Consider the following 13,295-nt stretch of genomic DNA (forward strand, 5'->3'; position numbering starts at 1 on the left):
TTGACAACAACAAAAAGGACATGATCTCAGAATGAAGGAGTGTCTTTTAAAAATTAATTTTGCGGGCTTCCCTGGTGGCGCAGTGGTTGAGAATCCGCCTGCCGATGCAGGGGGCACGTGTTCGTGGCCCGGTCCGGGAAGATCCCGCATGCCGTGGAGCGGCTGGGCCCGTGAGCCATGGCCGCTGAGCCTGTGCGTCCGGAGCCTGTGCTCCGCAACAGGAGAGACCACGGCAGTGAGAGGCCCGCGTACCACACACACACAAAAAATTAATTTTGCATAATTATATATTTTACCATATTTTCCTTAACTTTTCACTTTTTGCCTATTTTCCTGTCTTAGTTCCAAGAGCACAAGGACTGTAATTTAATCTGTGTTTGATGGGGGTTATTCTTACACTGTTTTAGGGCCATCATGATGACTATTAGTGAACAATATAGTACATTGAGGTGAGAAATATTAGCTATTTGGCCGAATTTATGCTAATCCTGAATTTATACTAATCATAGGATCCTATACTAATCCTGCACCCAAACTTTCCAATATGGGTAAGCATACCACCATTTATTTCAATTTTAGATTGTTTTTTTTGTTTGTGTTGAGTTTGGATTTATATACTTTCTAGATAATTGAAGGTCCTTTTACTTGGATTCTTGTCTGTTGAAGACTCTCTGCTAGCGACCACCCAAAGAACTGAGCACTTTGATATCATATTCTTTGGCCTAAAGTATTTTCCAAATTATAATTGTTGAATTTCAAGAAACCAATGCTCCAAAGATGGGTTATACTAGCCAATGCCTTAAAATGAAATGGGGGAGGAGGAGACAATGGGAGGGAGGGAGATGGGGAGGGCAAGGAAAGAAAAAAGGGATGGAGGCAGAGGAGAAGGGGAAGGACAACAAAAATCAACTGAGATGAAAGGGGTGCTGTATACAAACAGATTTTTTTAAACTTTCCTAGAATTGCAGCAGATCCTGGGACCAAGAATCAACCTCCTATTTCTTGAAAGCAATCAGAAAGGCATTAAATCACCCAGAAGTTGGAAGCGGTTTGTCAGAGAGGATTCCCTGATCTGTCAGTGTTTACGACATATATCTCAACCTGCTGCAATTGTCCAGCCCCCGGCCTGGTGAAATAACTACAAGGCAGCTCCCTGGATAATGAGGGGGCAGGAGGTTTTCAGGGCACAGGCTGTACTGTATTACAGAGTAGTAATGGAAACCTCAACCTTGAATATGACTTGTTTTTTTTCAAACTGAAAAGTTCAAGTATGTCAGCCAGGGAAATGAAAAGCCTTTAGCCATTTTACCTTGTCTTGAGACCCAGAGATTTGACCCAGGTCCTGGATGTCTGCGGAAGGAATTCATCTGCAGCCTCGAATTTCTTGAGCTGCAATTTCCAAAGACCCTTCCATCAGAATGGACTTTGCAGAGAATTCATACAACCTTGGCACTTCCCCAGGCTTCATCCTTGACTTGGTTCCCCAATTCTTTTCTGCTCAAGTTATCCCAGATTTGTGTCTGCAGCTGTCACTTAGACCCACAACACTATAGCCCCTGACTTCTCTCCAGAGCTCCAGACACATATTTTTGTCTCCCATCCAACAGGCGTCTTAAACTCAGCAGATCCCCAATCAAACGGACCTCATTCTCCTCCCCAGCAGCACTCTCCCTCACTTGCTGTACTCCTTTCTTTACTTTGGTCAGCTGCGCTGTCATTTACCAAACTGCTCGAGCCAAAACCTCGGCGTCATCCTAAACTCCATCCTCTTCCTTCACTGCAGTCTCCCCATGGTCACCGAGGTCTGTCCTCTCCTACCCTACCGTGCCTCGCTCTTCCATCCTCTTTGCTCCATTCCCCTGTCCAGGCACTCAGCCCCTCTCACCTGGACCGGGGCAACTGCTTTCTAACTGGTTTCTGGGTCACAGTATCACCCCACCAGAACCTGTCCACATAGATGTCAGGAAGACCTCTGTAAAACACAGTTCTGTGTCCATCTCTCTCCTGCTTAAACCTACCTGGTAGTTCCTCATTGTCAGTAGGATAAAGTCCAAAGTGTTAATACTTGCCATGTCAGATCAGGTCCTTCCCATCTGACTCCCATCCACCTCCTGCTGGGACCTTCTCCACCAGGCATCCTGCGGGAGCGGCTATAGATAATCTGCTGATTTACATTCTCCCCTCCTTCCTGATTAAAATAATAATTGTTGGGCTTCCCTGGTGGCGCAGTGGTTGAGAGTCCCGCTGCCGATGCAGGGGACACGGGTTCGTGCCCTGGTCCGGGAGGATCCCACGTGCCGCGGAGCGGCTGGGCCCGTGAGCCATGGCCACTGAGCCTGCGCGTCCGGAGCCTGTGCTCCGCAACGGAGAGGCCACAACAGTGAGAGGCCCGCGTACCGCCAAAAAATAATAATAATAAATAAAATAAAATAATAATTGTGAATTATATTTCCAAGTCTTTTGTGAGGTTTGATGTGGCCGAGTGACAAGTTCTGGATAGTGGAATGTTAGCAAAAGTATCATGAGAGAATTTCCAAAAACTTTCTCAGGGGGCGCTGGTGAGCATGTTTTGCTCCATTTCTTTTGTTCTCTCTCCACCCTACAGCCTGGAACTCAGATGTGATGGATTCCATCTTGGACCGTGAAGATGAGGGACACCCCCCAGGGGAGGAAGAGCAGCAAGCTGGATGGTGCCATGGAGCAGGACTGCCAGAGCCCTGACTACCAACCTCTGGAATTTTCTGCCAGAAATAAACTTCTAACGTGGTTAAGCCATTGTCATTTTGAGTCTCTGTCCCTTGCTGCTGAACCTAATCATAGCTGACCTAGAATTTGGTACCGGATGAGGGATGCTGCAGGTAACCCCATGCTTATCTTTTTCTTTCTTTATGCTCCAGAGGGACTCAAGGGGCCAGCCAACCCCCCAGTGTTTAAATTCTTCACTCTTATTACCATAGCCACTTGGCCTTCCAACATTCTGGTTTCATACATACTTTTTTCCCCAGGTGAGCACAGTGATAATTTGCGGAACTGTTCTGCCGCTGCATACCGCACACTGGTAGGTTTTGCAAGTGCTTCGGATTGGCAGAATCACATCTAGAACCATACCTTCAAGGCATTCTGGAAATATGGCTTTATTTCCAGTTCTGCAGAACAGACAGCACACTGGGAAGGCGTGTGGAGTGCATCAGTCCAGACTCTTCATTCTACACATGTTCCTCAATCCAGCTCCGCACCACAGCTCTTCTTCAGCAGAGTTTGCCAGGACGTGCTTGCCTTCTTTACATCATTTCTGCAATTCCTTCTGCCTTGAATCTTGCCTTTCCCCCTCCCTCACTCCTCTGCCGGTGAGTTTATGCTAATCTCTCAACCCCTGGCAGAGCAAATCCATCCTGCCTGCTGTGGGATCTGTGCAGCGCTTGGAATAATCCAGTCACTGTCCTTAAGTGAAATATATTATTGGCTCACAGATCCTTCTTCTCCACTAAAAGGTGAGCTTCTCAAGGACCGAATGATAAGCGACTGTCGCATCTGTGCCCTCTTCTGCCTCCTACTTCTATCCCAGTCTGGCAGAGGCACTGAGGAAATGTTTGTTGAACTAGTGAACATTGACAATGGCTCCAAATTAAGCTACCTCCTCCCTCAGACTGCAGGGTTCAGAGTAGATTCCAGAACATGTATATGTATGGCTGAGTCGCTTTGCTGTGCACCTGAAACTATCACAGCATTGTTAATCAGCTATACTCCAATATAAAATAAAACATTAAAAAAAAAAAAAGTGGACTCCAGAGTAGAACCAGCTGTGTGTGAATCTCGGCTCTGCCGGGTCCCAGCTGGGGCATCCCGGGCATACTATGTGACATCTCTGTGCGTTAGTTTCCTTCTCTGTGACATGAGTTCAATAACACCCACAGGGTTTTGGGGAGGATTAAACGACGGTGACTGTGAAGCATGTGGTACAGCACCCAGCACACACACGGAACTCAAACATCAGCTGGTATCATTTTGTGGGTGTCGCTCTCTTGCATGCTCTTCACTTTCCCTTTTTTTCTCCTCTCTCTGTACTTTGCTTATCAGTAACATTTCGACACAACGAACATTTTCCGAGCCCCAGCACTGTGCCAGGACAAACACAGCCTTGGGGAGCTTGCTGGCTTTTAGGGAGGCAGACACAAACCATGAGCCCCAGCAAAGCATGGCACTTGAATGAGAGTTTTTACCAGTTTCCATGGAAGCACAGGGGAGAGAGGCAGTCGCCGCTGTGGATAGGGGGTCGGGGAGAGGGGAGGACTGGTTAGGAAATGATTTACAGAGGCGGGTGGTGATTCTTGCGATGGCTTTTAAAAGAGGCGTGGGAGGAAGCGGGGACTTCTGGGCAGAGAGGATAGCGTGTGTAAAGGCAGGGAGATGTCCAACACACAGTGTGGCTTAGAGGACTACCAGTAAAACTAGACCGATGGTTCTCACACTTGAGCTTCCATCGGAATCCCAAGGAAGCCTGGATAATATGCAGATTGCTGGGCTCCTCTCCCAGAGTTTCTGCTTCACTAAATCTGGGGTTGGGCCTGAGGTCTTGCATGACTAACAAGTTCCCAGGTGGTATTCACGTTGCTGGTCCAGGACCACACTCTGAGAGCACTGGGGGGCCAGAGCATGACTGGGGAGTGGGGAGCAGGGAATAGTGAAAGGGAGAGCTGGGCTTCACAAGCTAGCTCAGGCGTTTAGATTTTATAAACAATGACAACAATACTTAAAGAGCAGAGTACACAATCAGATCTATGTGGCCTGAGTGGAGGTTAAGGGCCTACGACTTCAGAAGGGGAAGACTCATGAGGAGTAGAATCCAGGTGAGCTGTGGGTAGTCTGTGAGTAGCTTGGCACAGAGCCCAGTCCCCAGCCGCTCAGCCCGAGCCTCTCTCCCTGGGCTGCTCCTTTCCCCTGAACACAGAGGAAGAGGTGCTTCTCTCATCTCCAGGGTTAGGGCTTCTGTTCCTGCCTTCCATCCCATCACCATCTCCTCTGGACTCATCCTCTTCCAGAGAGCTTCAGCCTTTTTTTCTGCACACTCCTTCCTGGTGGGCATAGTTTAAGCCAAACCTTCAAACATATAGCACTCCAGGAATCACACTACCCATCTCCTTTTGGCTGCTACTATTAATACATTTTTTTAAGCCAAAAACATCTCAGTGAATGGTCCTCACCTGCCCCATTTCCTCACACCCGGTACCTACCCTCTAAGTCTCGTTCTGCATCAGCCTAAGCAACGAGATAGCACCTTGCCTTTCCGATTTGCTTTACTTGCCATCAGCCTTGCTTCTACCAAAAAGTCTTAAGAGAATCCTACGTCAAGAGCTCCAGTAAACATAGTTAATAAATGTTGAAAATGCCAAAACAGAATTGAATTTTTAAGCCTCCAAGACTTTATTAACCTTTCTACTTCAAGACAGCTTATAGGAAATCCATGTGACAGAATATTATTTTCCTGTTAGGAACAACATAATCCAATTTGTCTAAACTGATGGAGTCAAAAAAAATTTGAGACTTATGTAAAGTATAATTCCATAGAGACGTATGTCTTAAGCTTTCCTGGTCTGTCTAGAGCTATGTTCCTTAGAAACAGGATTTATCCACCTTTGTATTAATTACTGTAAGAAGTGTCCATGAATTATCCATCACTTGTTTCTACATTTTAAATTTTTTAAAGGCTTGAGATAGGGGAATTCCCTGGAGGTCCAGTGGTTAGGACTCTGCACTTCCACTGCAGGGGGCACGGGTTCCATACCAGGGCACGGCCAAAAAAAAAAAAGAAAGAAAGAAAAAAAAAATAATAAAGGTTTGAGATAAAAATGGGGCCTGTTGGGTACTGAGAGCATAAGCAAAGCCTACTCTTAAAGGTTCTTTATTCAAATGTTGTAAACAAACATGGAACATCCATTGAACCCAGTTCAAGCCCTTGGATGTACAACAGGGATTGTTTTATTTTCTGAACAGGCAGTTTTCTGAGTGTTGCTTAGAGCCAGAGATCTCACACTTCTGTTTGAACTTTTCCCTCTCTTCTGGACCATTTATATATCTGCTGCAAATCCTTGATGTCAAATAGTCTTTTCACAGGTAACTTCCAACAGTGAGGGAATTGAAATATCTCCAAAATCAATTTCTAACTCAGGCAGAATGCCTTTTATAATGTCAATAGTCAGAAAAGCTAGGAAATTCTAGAAACAAACAGAGGCCCATTTCCTATCAATAAGTTTGCTCCTTTTTAAAAGTTTTTTCTCCACTTTATTCCTGCTGTGACTTTGCAAAAATACATAGCTTTCTCAACTTCCCTGGGAGCGAAACTAGCTTTATTTTTCTAATCAGTGGGGACACCACCAATTCTTCCATGATTATCAGAATCTTCTGAGGTTAAGGGCTTCTCTCTTTTTAAAGCAAACAACTTCTTCTTTTAAACATAGTTCCAGGTCCATTTACTTGATTTGATTAGGGGCACAGAGCCGAAAGCCTGTGATCTTAGCTCCCATGTTCCCCTTCCCCTGAACCCCCCGGAGACTAACCCCCAGTGTGCAGGTAGAGCCCAGCCTGTGCCGCATTCCTGAAGGAGCCCAAGATGCCCAGTGAGATGGAGCTGGGGGAGGGGCAGGAAAAGGAGAGGAGGAGGCCTCTCTGTGCCCCCAACTCCAGCGATCATCCCCAAGCCAAAAGAGAAAATTGGCTGTGTTATTTTTACACTTGAGGCAATTCAGTGAAATCCAGGCCTTTATCTTACTGGTTTCGTTGCTTTCTCAAGTGCAAAATCTTTAGTGGTCATTTAAAAGCCACCGGAATATTTTCTCCTTAACACTGGTTCCTGCCAACTTGAAATTGGCTTTCTCAGTTCTCTCTTTCTCATCTGGGAGGAACCCAGTCGGATTTCTGACTACAGATGATAAAACCCTGCCCCATGTCCACACCAGATCTGTCCTCCTAGTCCAGGTCGGGAGGCTGGCTGAAAGCAAGGGTGACCACGGGGCCACGGACATGATCCCAAAGAGCAGTTAGGCTGCTGCCCGGGGCCTGGTGGTTCCTGAAGCTCATAGTTTTTCAGAACTGCAGTGGTAGGGAATTGGGGAGGAAACTATGGTAAGTGAAGACCTAAAATGACCTGAATGTCCTCAGGTATAACATGGAAATGTTCTCCAGCTCTCTGAGAGCTATCCCAACGTTAGCACATTGGGGCCTGGTACCAGACAGATACTGGATAAATACTTATAGGATGAATGAATAGACACACTGCTAGAATGAACTAAACATAAATACTAGGGATGTTCTTTATATTTTCTTTCAAATGTTTTGATTTGAAAAATGTCTTAGCCATTTCCCCCATCTTGTTTCCAGATTCAATCTCCCCAAGTTGACGAACATGACGGTTACTGGCCCAAAGACCCCTTCATACCACCAGAGCTTCATACCATCAAAGCTTCATACGCCTTCATACCATCAAAGATGACTGCTATGATGGTATCCCATCCCTCTGCCCCTGTTAACTTTGAGCACACCAGTGGGAAGGTTGGAAATATTTATGCCCCTGAAAATATGTCGAACACTATAATATTCTCAGAGCTCTCTACCTGCTGCTTGTGACCACCAAGAAAACAGACTATGAACTGCAGAGGTGGGTGTGAATGCTTCCCTGTACTTGCTGACCTTCCTCCCAGCTGTGAGATGGAGATGATCAGATGAGAGGACCTCAACCCTTGCCAACAGAAGGTTGTGAAGACCAGTGGGACTGGAACATGAATGGCTTCTCAGTCTACACTCCGGGCGTCCCAGGACGAGAGCTTCCCAGCACCTTCCCTGGACCAGCACCCAGGGGGCATGGCACTCAGTGCCCACTCTCATTAATCAATGTTGTACTGATTTGATCAGTGGTTTTCAAACTCTGTCCTACACAATCTGAGATGTTCTGCCCAGGAACCATGGTGAGGGATGGTGTGTGAGCAAAAATTCAAACATTCCCTCTTCTAAATTGAACAGCCCTACTTTTTGTTTTTTAATTGATTTTGTATGTTAGGTTTCTACTCTTTTATGGGAAGGTAATGCTCCATTCTTCAAACAACAATGATAGCTCACAAAGCCAAAGATTAGGCTTCTAATGGTTCTAACATGGGACTCTGCTTCCTATAGGCACTTAACACATGCTCATTCAATTGAAGAGGCACTGCCTTCTCTGGACTTCATTTCCAAATTGAAACATTTGGTACTGAGTTTCCATTCCTGTGACTCACTGTAGGAAAACTGAAAAGAACCTGAAGTCAACCATGTCTTTCTGCTGTTGTTTACCCAAATCAACACCTGTTGTTTACCAAACACCTAGCTTATAGTGAGCACTCAATGCATGTTGTTGAATGGATAAATGACTAAATGAATGACGTGTGATCCTGCACTAGTTACTTGCCCGCAACTGTAAAATGATCCTAAATCCACCTTTTTAGCAGTGTATGGTGAAGATATAATGCAAGAAGATGGGTAAATTGTTTATCATATAGTAGGATCAACAAATATTCACTTTATTCTCTTCCCCTTCATGTAAACAGTAGACCTTATTCTCTTTGACCCTCTTTTCCTGCCAGGAAATCACTTAATCTGATGGAAATAATTGATGGACCAATCACATCTGATTTCCATAAACAGGGTAGGAGGCCTAGCCTTCAGATTTCTGTCCATACAGAACTTGGGCAGATGCCAATGTAACTAATAAATATACTGAAATACTGTACAAGTTTGGGATACATAAGATCTTTGAGTGGTTACTTTGATGATGGAAAGTTATCATGTGACACCACAGCAATAAAGAAATTTAATTACTTTTCTTCGTTTAAAAAAATAGATGGTGGAAACCTTACAACATTTAGATGAGAATAACCACCATGGAATCCATAAAGATGTTGTACATAATTACCTAGAATTGGTACTTCTCACTCACAGATCTACCTGGGAGACCTTAGATAATATTTAGAAGCAATTTGGGCATAAGATTCAATATAGGTAAAACTAGATTAGGGTTATATCACTTGATCAGGGATTCTTGTAATGGACCATGATGAGATAAATTAACAGAATTCTACAGATGTGGAGGCATTGACAGCTGAGTGCACAGCTAATAGCAGGAATTTGGGACCCATTCAAAGCTTTGAAAGTTAAGCTACATGGTGGTGAACTTAACAACATGGAAACAAGTTTGCTCTTCTCCATGACCTACGATCTTGTCAAGGCTGATGATCAACTGCTACAAGAGGCCACAGTAGATAAATCCTAATTAGGCACCTTTTCAAAAAAGTATAAGCTAACAGGGAAACCAAGAGTTCTTTTAGCTTTGAAATGGTTTTTAAATGAGAGTTCAAAGCCAAGTGGACAAAATATGTTTTCTAGCTAACTCTTTAAAATCATGCTCTATTCCAAAGGACACTACATCTTTATGAGGATAAGTTATGCTGTGCTTTGAATTTTGGAGGTATTGAGGTGGCAACGTTGGGAGAAGATTATTGTTTGAAAAATTTTAAGAAGAACTAGGGAGAGGGGACAGCTATAGAGCTGTTCAGACCAACCTTTCTCTGACACATTTACCTAATTGTGCTAACGTCTTTCCAAATTGCTCCTGTGAATATAAAAGACTGTCAAGTGCCTTGCTGAGAGCCAGATGCACCCTGTTTGCTTCATCCTCCTGACCTAGAAACCCCATCAGAAGTGGAAATGAGCAGACCACCTATGAACCGCAGCCAGTGAACCCTTGCTGGTTTTGAGTGATTATCTCTGAAATGCTCTGAAACCATCAGCTTCAAAATCTACCCCAGATTTTTTGTGAGGGATGGATGTTATGCTTGATTAAATAAAATTCATATTTTAAAACAAGAGAAATCTAAACAGAAAATTTTTTCTCTGCCCATTTGGGCCTCCTCCCTTCCCTACAGTGTGCATTGTTCATCTGCGTTATTCATTAACCAGACTACCCCAATGGCAGAAATACCTGCTCTGCCACAGAGATCAATTTTCTCCTTTCACCAGCCATGTAACTCCTTAGAAGATAACATTCCTTTCTCAATCTTGTAAGGGGTCACGATGACCCACCACTCACCTTGTGCGTGCAGACTCTTTGGTGAACTTTATGTAAAATGCCAACATCTCACTTCCCTTAAAGACAGTGATTGGTGCAGAACAGACGGGTCAGATGACCTGGGGTGACACGGGGCCACATCTTTTGGATGGTCTTAGCTTAATTACTTACTTATGACCTTATTGATGTCACTAGCTATATTACTTGTATTCTGCCTATTTTGCAAGATTATTGCTCCTTGCATTATCAGCTGTGTGACTGAACCACTGATAAAAAAAAAAAATGACTAGAGGACTTGAAACGAGACCAAATATAGAGTTCTATAAGATCAATGATTTTAACAGTGTACCTCTAGTTATGGGAAGAAGCAACAAGAGGGAAACATTTCCTGGACCAAAACAGGCCAGGAAAACAGGCTGTCCAGGGGCTTTTAGTTACTGTTAATAGGGCCTAGTCCAGTAACTGCACATTGAATGACCTATCAATGAAATCCTTGCCTGACCTGGGAATGAGCATTCTTAGCACCGTGGGACAAACCTGTCATAAAATGTTTCCCAAACCTTGACTGAAATTAAGACCAAAAAGGAAGAAACTGTAAAATAAAGACTATTGCCCACCATCCAGTTCTAAAAGAATCAAGTCATTAGCCACTGCAGTCACTGACCTACAGTACACCCTGAAAGAATTCAGAGCGAAGATAAGGATGAGGCAATTTGTGTTCTGGGAAAAATGGAAAAACTGGCCCTCACATAGATATATTCAGGAGAAAATTTTATGAACCCAGTTTCTTGCATCTTCCCATACTTAGAAAAGCACTAAAACCTTTAAAGAAGATATCTGTTCCTTGAGAATAGCCGTAACCTTCTACCAAGACGTGTGCTTGATCGTACATACCCCTTCTCTGAAATCACATATATACTGACCTCCCCCTTCATGCCTTTGGAACAGTCCTCAGAGCTTTCTGAAAGATTGTCTCCTTGGTTATAATCCTCAGGTTGATGTGAATAAAATTTTCCATTTGTTTTTAGATTGACTGTTGATTAATTTTTCATTGATCTGTTAAATCTCCCGAACTCTATCTTTTATTACTTAAAAATATTTGTGATATTTGCTGCCTCTGGCACAGCTTATGCTCCCGTGATTTCTTAAAAGCTCACCAACAGTGGTTCGTCATCCTTCACATAAGATCACTAACAATAGCTTAGCGCATATTGAGTTCTTAATATAAGCCGAGTACTGTTCTAAAAGCTTAATACACTATTAACATATTTAACCCCGTGAACTAGGTACTATTATTGTCCCCATTTTATAGATGAGTCACGTAGTATATGAAGCACACAGTATATAAAATTTGCCCAAAGGCACACAGGTATCAATAATAAGTAAAGCAAATATTTGAACCCAGGCAATCTGGTGCTGGATCCTATAAGGTGAGCCTTTACACTACACCGCCTCTGTTCAGAAACTTGGGGCAATTGTTTGGCCCTTGACCTCTGTCATATCACCTCCTCCACTGTACCTGCTTGTCCAGCTTTCTTTCCCTCCACCTGAAGTTCGGTGTGAAGCCTTCCTGATGGATGTACCAGGGAATTTCCTTAGAAACACGTCCATTCAGCTGTCTTCTCAGGTCCACCTTCTTGTCATTTGCACTTTACCAAATGAGCCGTGTCTGCAATTCAACCGAGTCCTTCTGGTTCTGACTGTGCATTGCTAACTACCATGAAACAATAAAATAGTATCAGTTCATAGCCATCATTGTTAAGTATTGGTCAGAAAAGCTAGTGTTTCAATCAAATTATCAGTGTTGTCTAGTTAAGAGTGACCATGAGTGAGCCACTCAAAGCCCTTCTTTCAACCACTCCACTCTCTCTTTAGTGGGAACTGGCAACTATCCCACTAATTTGGAAAGACTCCATTTCACACACTGGCTCTTCTAGGATATGGATCCTCTGTGTTCAAGTATTGTAAGATGACTTCGTCCTGTCCTAACACTATTCTTTGGGTGATTGGTATCATTCAGATATCAATCATAGATTTTAAAAAGTGGTTGTGAGTCTTTGGAAATCCAGATGTAGAGTCCAGAACTTGCTTCATCTCCAGGGTCTTTACTCTGAGTTTCCAGAAACTGGAAGCTCACAGAATGATCTCTGTCCTACCAAATCTGTACAGTGCTCAACCAGTGTAGCCAAGGCACAGTCCCTGATTTTTATCTAATTTTGGAGTCTATCTTTAGCTGTCCATGCCAAGAAGATCAGAGAAAGCAGGGTTTAGCCTAACATACTCACTCAAAGACTCTCTTGTTTATAAATGCAAATTTCTACAGACATCAAACAAAAGCATTTGAAGGCATTTGAAGGCTTAAGATGATTTGTATTGCATCTATCCATATTTCTGCAATTTGTTCTATGGCTGCTCTAAATGTTTCCTAATGTTCTAAGTTATATTTTTTTCTTATATGTGCATTGAAGGGGAAAGGTGGATGTGTGTGTGTACACACACACACACACACACACACACACACACTCACTCACTCACTTATAATTGCCACCTGGAGGTTTGGGGTTGGTCCTGGAGTAGGACATCACTTGGTATTTGCTTCATGCCTCATTGTGTCCCAAATACCCTTTTTATTCTTTCCTTCTCCAAAATCTAATCAAGCTCCTTCAGCGACCTAGAGACACCTGCTGGTAGATGCTGATACTATACAAATACTACTCAAGACAGATGACCCAAGATAAGTCATTCAAAATTAAGCCACATAAGAGCTCTACAAATGGGGGACTGAGAGGTGGGGTGCTGTACCTAGGCTGTGGCTGTGGAGATAAAATAAAAACCCCTGACTTGAGAAAGATTTGAATTGCTAATCAATCTGTCAATTTACACCCTAAACACTGACTTGGTTTCCTTCCCTTAGAATTAACTAACAACTAGTGTCATCAGCACAGGCAAAGCCATATTTAATGGAGTGCAGATTAGGGCTAGCTGGAAGCTTATGACATTTATTTTGGATAAACTCTGATCCATATATTACTTATGCGTATTTGGGGGGCCTTTTTAGAGAATTCTAATGGGGAGATAATAATAGCATTACCACAAAAGGTAGTTTTGTCTTTGTTTTTTTTTTTTTTTTTTGTGGTATGCGGGCCTCCCTCTGCTGCGGCCTCTCCCGTTGCGGGGCACAGGCTCCAGACGCGCAGGGTCAGCG

The 13,295-nt window shown here is 43.6% G+C and overlaps 1 pseudogene; it reads right to left on the minus strand.

The window, feature by feature from the left end:
• The window catches only part of LOC102995380 (60S ribosomal protein L12-like), a 78,823-nt pseudogene extending 65,545 nt beyond the window's left edge, over positions 1–13,278 (minus strand).
• Positions 13,279–13,295: the final 17 nt, after the last annotated feature.

The sequence above is a fragment of the Physeter macrocephalus genome, chromosome 4, assembly GCF_002837175.3.
Source record: "Physeter macrocephalus isolate SW-GA chromosome 4, ASM283717v5, whole genome shotgun sequence".
NCBI classification, from domain to species: Eukaryota; Metazoa; Chordata; class Mammalia; order Artiodactyla; family Physeteridae; genus Physeter; species Physeter macrocephalus.